Source organism: Mustela putorius, unplaced genomic scaffold (genome assembly GCF_011764305.1).
Source record: "Mustela putorius furo isolate JIRA1106 unplaced genomic scaffold, ASM1176430v1.1 tig00003901_pilon_pilon_pilon, whole genome shotgun sequence".
NCBI classification, from domain to species: Eukaryota; Metazoa; Chordata; class Mammalia; order Carnivora; family Mustelidae; genus Mustela; species Mustela putorius.
The window spans coordinates 3508079-3515406 of NW_025422049.1; the positions used below are offsets into that span (position 1 = coordinate 3508079).

The window sequence follows — 7328 nt, forward strand, 5'->3', positions numbered from 1 at the left end:
CCTCCTAAAGCCAAACTAAAAAATTTCCAACTCAACTTCCTCTTAGCCAGATCCTTAATGTGCTTGCAGCTGCTTCAGTCCCAATCTATATGAGCCAAATGAAGGTGGGGGAAAAAGGTGAAATGTGGAAATGGCTTTGGAACTGAGTAATAGGTAGAGTCTCGATGAGTTTTGAGGTGCATACTAGAAAAAGCCTAGATTTTGCCTCGATTGCACTGTAGATACCATTGATAGAAATATAGGCATTAAGGGCAATTCTAGTTAAGAATCAGAAGGAAAAGAGGAGAGCTATACAACACTCTTATAATCTTAGAGATATACATATAGCATCATGAACAAAAAGGTTGGTAGAAATGTGAATAGTGAATGCTAAAGTTATTTCTATTGAATCTCAGGTAGAAACGAGGAACATGCTATTGGAAACTCAAGGAAAAGTGATCTTTGTTATAGAGTGGTAAAGAACTTGGACAAATTGCAGTCTAGTGTTTTTTAGAAAGTATAATTTGTAAGTAATGAACTTGGATATTTAGCTGAGAAGATTTGTATGCAATTTGTTGAAGGCCTGCCTTGGTTTCTTCTTGATACTTACAGTAAGTTGTGAGAAAAGAGAGAATATTTGAAGAAAAGATTATTATGGAAAAAGGAACCCAAACCTGAAGATCTAGAAAATTCTCAACCTATTCATATTGCAAAAATGAGAAAGCATGTTATGAAGAAAACATCAAGGGTATGGCAGAACAACTATTTGCTAAACAGATTATACTGTATTACTTAAGGAGTCAATCAACCAACCATTTCAGAAGAAACTGGAAATAGAGAAAGAGTTATACCAGTAGAAATGCTGCCATCATGGCCTGAAGGGGACTGGAAGAAGGCTGTCAGACTTCTGGGATTCTCCAGGATGGTCCAATAGAGCTATCTGCCTGCGAATGGGCTTTATCTTTCAAGTAAAAGGAAGAATTACCCTGAAAGCAGTTCAGAGGTCAGTGGGGCTGCTATTGCTACTGTGGGCACAGGGGACCCAAGTCTGGGAACAGAGCCTTCTCCTCCATTCCAGAGACATCAGGCAAACACCCAGAGTTGAGGGAGTAGGGCCACCTTCCAGAGCCAAGGAAGGGAGACTGTCACATTGCTGGACCAGGAGGTAGAGCATCAAAGTCAAAGATCATTCTTGAGCCTTAAAACCCAATGTCAACCTATAATCAGTTTCTTGTTTTAAATTTCTTCCTTTTTGGAATGGGAATGCCTGTGCCACTGATGTATTCTGGAAGCAGATAATTTTCTAGTTTCATATGTTCACAGCTGGAGAGAACTTAGGTTCAGAATGCATGAAACCTGGAGTCTCACCAATATCTGATTTAGATGAGATTTAGATAAGACTTTGTAATTTGAGTGGATGTTGAAATAAGTTAAGGCTTTTGTGGATGTTGGGATGAGCTGAATGTAATTTGTATGTGGTAAGGACGTGAATTTGTGGGGGGGGACTAGAGGGCAGAGTATTATGGATTGAATTGTGTCTCCCCTAAATTCCTGTGTTGAAGTCTTAACTCCCCGTGACTGAGAATGTGACTGTATTTGGAGATAAGGTCTTTAAAAAGTGATTAAATAAAAATGAGGTTCTATGGTTGGAATATATGATTGGTATCTTTATAAAAAGAAGAAATTAAGACAAAGACACATACTATATGAAAACACAGGGTGAAGATGGCTATCTCCAAGCAAAGGAGAGAGGCCTCAGAAGAAACCAATCTTGCTGACACCTTGATCTAGGACTTCCATACTCCAGAATTGTGAGAAAATAAATTTCTGTTTAAGTTACCAGTCTGTGGTACTTTTTAATGGCAACCCTAGGAAACTATCCCCCTAGGACCTTGCAAAGGACCCCTTCCAATAAGGGTCTCTGAAGCCAAAGTTTTATTAGTTTTGTGATATACAATCTCTATATCTCACAATTTATCACTTAATTTCCCTCTATCTTATATCATTCATTAACTATTCTATCCAATTCTCCTGTAAATGCCTCAAGGACATGGACAGTTTTCTGAGTTTTCAATATCCACCCCATGCTTACCTTACCCCTCTTATGTCCCAAGAGAAGACTGAACACAGGAGACTTTTAACAGTTAACTTTTACTGATTTACTCACCACACCTACATGTCATGTCACCTGGAATTCTTAAAGGATTATTGAAGAGAAAGCATTTGCCAACTCCCTAAGATTAACTTCTTCTCTGAAGTTATGGTTATTGTAGTACAGATTTTTCACATAATACTTTTGTTAAAAGCCAGTGTAATTTTAGTATACTGGTGAATACTATCATAGGCTGAAATTATGATATATAAATGTTAAATACCAGGTATCAAATAAATATCTATTAACAACTAAAAATAAGAAAACTAATTTATATCCAGGACCCATATAAATGTCATGAAAAGAGAACTAAGGTAAGTGACCAACTGAGTGTTGATAACCATTAACTTCATGTTTGTTGAAGCCAGGGCCTACTCCAATTAATAAATTGTTAATACAGTTTCCCAAGAGTATTATACCCCTCTACCCCCATCTTGGAATCATAATCTGAAAAGTGTCTTTACATATGCAAAATCTTAGTTTCACTTTTTCATATTTGCAATTCTGGTAAATATGTATAAATAAAAATTGTATTTAGAAAGTAAACTCATGCCTGTTTAAATCTAAAAAGATCTACATATATCCTAAATTCTAAACATCTGTAATGTATTGCTCCAAATTCTGTTCTTTCTATGATAGACTCTTAAAATTGGTTTGATTTCTATTTGCTATTCTTTTTTTTAAGGACTTTATTTATTTAACAGACAGAGACAACAAGTAGGCATAGAGGCAGGCAGAGAAAGAGATGGGGGAAGCAGGCTCTTAAAATTAATTTAATTATTTTCCTGATTAATAATGTAATGGGCTTTACTCTCCTAATTCATTAAAAGAAAATACCCAGGGCTGGGAAACACAATAACTGTTATTTTCATAATGATTTACATGGTTCTCCTGATTGTTTCCTAGGTGTTGTCTTGAAAATGAGGTTTAGGATATCTAAATCCATATTCAAATTTCTGACTTTTGAAGGCAATCCGCAGACAGACATTCGTATCAATCAATAAAATCCCACAATCGAGCAAGCCAGTCCTTTTCTTTTTTTTTTAATTTTTATTTCTTTTCAGTGTAACAGTATTCATTATTTTTGTACCACACCAGTGCTCCATGCAATCCGTGCCCTCTATAATACCCACCACCTGGTTCCCCAACCTCCCACGCCCCGCCCCTTCAAAACCCTCAGATTGTTTTTCAGAGTCCATAGTCTCTCATGGTTCACCTCCCCTTCCAATTTCCCTCAACTCCCTTCTCCTCTCCATCTCCCCTTGTCCTCCATGCTATTTGCCAGTCCTTTTCTTAAATGAAACCTTTGTTTTACCTGTCAGGTATATGGAAAAATGTTAGATATGGCCCTGGAAAAAGAGTGATAAAATCCCAGCAGGTCACATCCAGGAGGAGGAACAAAAAATTAAGTAAGTCTTATATTATCTAAGGTTTTACAATGTGAGGAAAATTAAAACTAAGTATTATAAAGTAAGAAAAAAGCTGTTGAATTGGATTTTCAAAAATCATGAACAAGAATGAAATAAATGTACAATGAAGATATTTTAGTCAATGGGAAGTAGAATGTTTAAAGCATACCTATGTAAACTACCTATTTTCAGTTATGGGTCAATGTTTTGTATGTAATAAAATATTAGGGTTATTGGGCATCTTGACAAAATGGTTATAGTAGTACATGTTGCTTGTTTATTTAACCAAAAACATATAACTGTTAATGGTTTCAGCTAATAACCTTACAAAGCAAAAAGCCTTGCTTCTCTTTAACCTGCCATACTGAAGGCTAAAAATGTGTTTTATAAAGGGCTTCTGCCTTGATTATCATCATCATTATATAAAAGGGTAGATAATGAATGTATTTTCTAAGTTGGGCTCCACGATATGAAATGCTGAAATAATAAATTATACTTTCATAAAATCATAAGACAAATAAAATAGATAGGTGTTTGAATTGTCCAACCAAAGTCTGGTTATTGACTAGAGTCCCATTAATTAAATATGCATTCTGACTTTAAAAATAATATGTGCTAATTATAGAAAATTGAGAAAACAGAAACATTTAAAACTAATACTCCATATACAGCTGTATCTCATTTTTTCTCAAACATTGCATATCTTACACATCTCTCCATGTACTTCATAATTTTTTGCAAACATCGTTTTCAGTGTTTTATTTTAATGGCAAATTATAATAATGAGCTAAAGAAAAGGTTACACTTCAAAATATATTAGACATATTTAAAACTAAATATTCTATGTCAAGAAAGAGTATATGTAAGCAGAGTCTGTTATATGTTTATTGGACAACACTACATTTTTTAAAAAAATTATCTGTTTTAGTGCTTCATTTACTTGCTTTCTCATTTATAAAAATGAATAACCATGCCTGAATAAATATGTCTAAAACACATAAAGAAAGTATGTCATTAATACTTTCTTAGAAGAACTTTTAATTCAGACTTCCCCTAATTGATAATTGTAGTTTCTAGTTAAATTGATGTAAACATACAATAATTCAAATACTTAGCCACAAGACTTTTTAACACCCTAAATTATGTCTTCCCTAATTAAGGAACTCATTAAGCTAAAGTTTAAGGTAGCATATATTCTCAGTACTTCTCTGAACTTAGGTCAGTCACTTGGTTTCATTTTTAGGCAGTGTCTATTCTGAGATTTTCCAGACCATTTTTAAATGTTATTAAAAGACTGTGACAAATTAGTGAACTGCTCGTGAACCTGTCCAAAGTCTTTACCAATAATTAAGAAAAATATCCTACTTTGTTCTCGATGTGGTTTCCTTAGAATAGGGAATAGTGAAAATCTTGAGATTATTTTTAACACATCCATTTCTAAAGAGAGAGAAAGAACAGGTGGCTTAAAGAAAGAATTTTAACTTATGAAAGTGACTAAATCTTTCTAAATCCATAAATAGTATCCAGTCCTCCAGTTGTTCAATTCTTAAAGTTTAAGTGCTTTTGGCTATAAAAATATTGCATCTAATAATTTTGAAGTATGCTTTCAGTAATGCATTTTTTATTTAAAAATGTCTTAACATTGAGAATGTCATTGTGAATTATGGAACTTTTCTATATTTAATTTTATTTGGTGCCATGGACTATGAGGAAAAGATTTTAGTGAACTAAGGGCTAATAATAACTTCACTTTAACCTTAATTATTTTTCTTTATTTCTTTGTTCTTTTTTTATTAGCTAATCATAATTGAGTGCCCTTTAAATCAGGACACCAATGACACTTTGTTTCCAATTAACAGTAAAAACCTTCTTTGATCCTTTGACTTTTTTATGGGATAAATTTATATTTTCCAGACTAACATGCATGACAACATAATTCTCTATACTCATTAATATTCAACTTTGCTGCTTTAATGAGAGAAACCAGGAGAAATGTAATGTCATCTGCTTATCTAAACCATTAGTAACTTTTGTTAATATAAAGAAACCAAAAATGCTTTTTGAATAATAAAGCCAACATCAATTGAGCACTTGCTATATGTCAGACAGCATTCTAAGTGTCCATTATGTAGGAACTCATTTAATACTCAAAAAAGCCTTATGAAACAGGAACTACAGACTAGTGAACACAAATAAATACATTTAACCTACTTTTAGATTTAGTCTTTTATTTATTCCTTGGTTCTATGTTACCACTAAAATGAAACTCTGAAAGAGAACAAACTGGTTCTCTCTTTTGTGACCCGGCTGAGCAAGAGGCACCATCATTGGAGTCAACATTTGCCACAAGGATGGAAAGTTTTGGCTCAAAGATCCCAAGATCTAGAACATCTGCCTGAGACTGCTAGACAAACTGTACATGTTTCTGGCCAGACAAACCAAATCCACCTTTTACCAAATTGTGTTAAAGAGGTTGGTCATGAGTCTCACTAACTGGCCTCCTTTGCCCTTTTACTGGATGATCCAGAAGATGAAGCTGCCTGGTCCAGAAGACAAAACATCTGTGGTTGTAAGGACTATAATCCATGATGTGCGTGTCCAGGAGAAGCCCAATCTGAAGGTGTACGTACTGCTGGTGGGAAGCCATGCCCAGAGGAGCATCCTCAAAGCTAGGGGCAAGATCCTCACCTTTGATCAATTGACCTTGGACTCCCCCCAGGGCTATGGCACCGTCTTGCTCTCCGGTCCACACAAAGGCCAAGAGTATACAGGAATTTTGGCAAGGCCCCAGGAGCACTGCCCAACCACACCAAACTCCACCTGCCACAGAGGGGCAGGAAATTAGGCTGTGCCAAAGGACACAGGGCCAGCCTAGACTACAGAAACTAACCCCAGATCCTGGCTTGTTATTAAAAAGATTTTAGATACTGAAAAAAAAAAAGGGAAAAGAACAAACTGAGGGTTGCCAGAGAGGAGTGGGGGTGGGGGTTGGGTGAAATAGATGAAGGGGATTAAGAGGTATAATCTTCCAGTTATAAAATAAATAAAACATGGGGATATAATGTACAGCATAGGGAATATAGTCAACATAGGGAATATTGTAACAACTTTGTATGGTGACAGATGGTAACTAAACTTACTGTGGTAACCATTCTATAATGTACATAAATATCAAGTCACTAGGTTGTACACCTGAAATTAATACATTGTTTTGCAATTATTTTTCAATGAAAAAAGAAACTCTGAAAATGATGCTTAAAACTAATATTTAATGACATGGAAAAGTGCATATGCTCTAATGCTTAAACTCCATATACAGTGTTATATTGGTTCTATTTTACACAGATATATATTCCTGTATATATAAAGAGAAGTTCACCAAATATGCATAGTGTTCCCTCCAGATAATGGAATTTCAGGTGGGTTTTCATTTTCTTCTTTGTATATTCTGTATGATTTGAACCCAGGCAGCACCCACAAATTTAGTCTGACAATAGAATATTAACAAAAATCACATGAAGAGGCACCTGAGTGGCTGTCAGTTCAGCATCTGGATGGCTGTCATTTAAACATCTGCCTTTGGCTCAGGTCATGATCCCAGAGTCCTGAGATGGAGTCCCTTGTGGAGGGCAGCGGCCAGGGGGGAGGAGGGAGTGTGTCGGTTCCTGCTCAGTCAGGAGTCTGCTTCTGTTTCTCCCTCTCTCCCTCACCCCACTTGCACATGTGCTTGCTCTCTCTCTCACACACAAACAAATAAATAAATAAATCACATGAAGGTTGTGGACTTG

General features: G+C 35.5%; 1 pseudogene; it reads left to right on the forward strand.

The window, feature by feature from the left end:
• The window catches only part of LOC101670858, a 74633-nt pseudogene extending 68204 nt beyond the window's left edge, over positions 1-6429 (forward strand).
• The last annotated feature ends 899 nt before the right edge of the window (positions 6430-7328 follow it).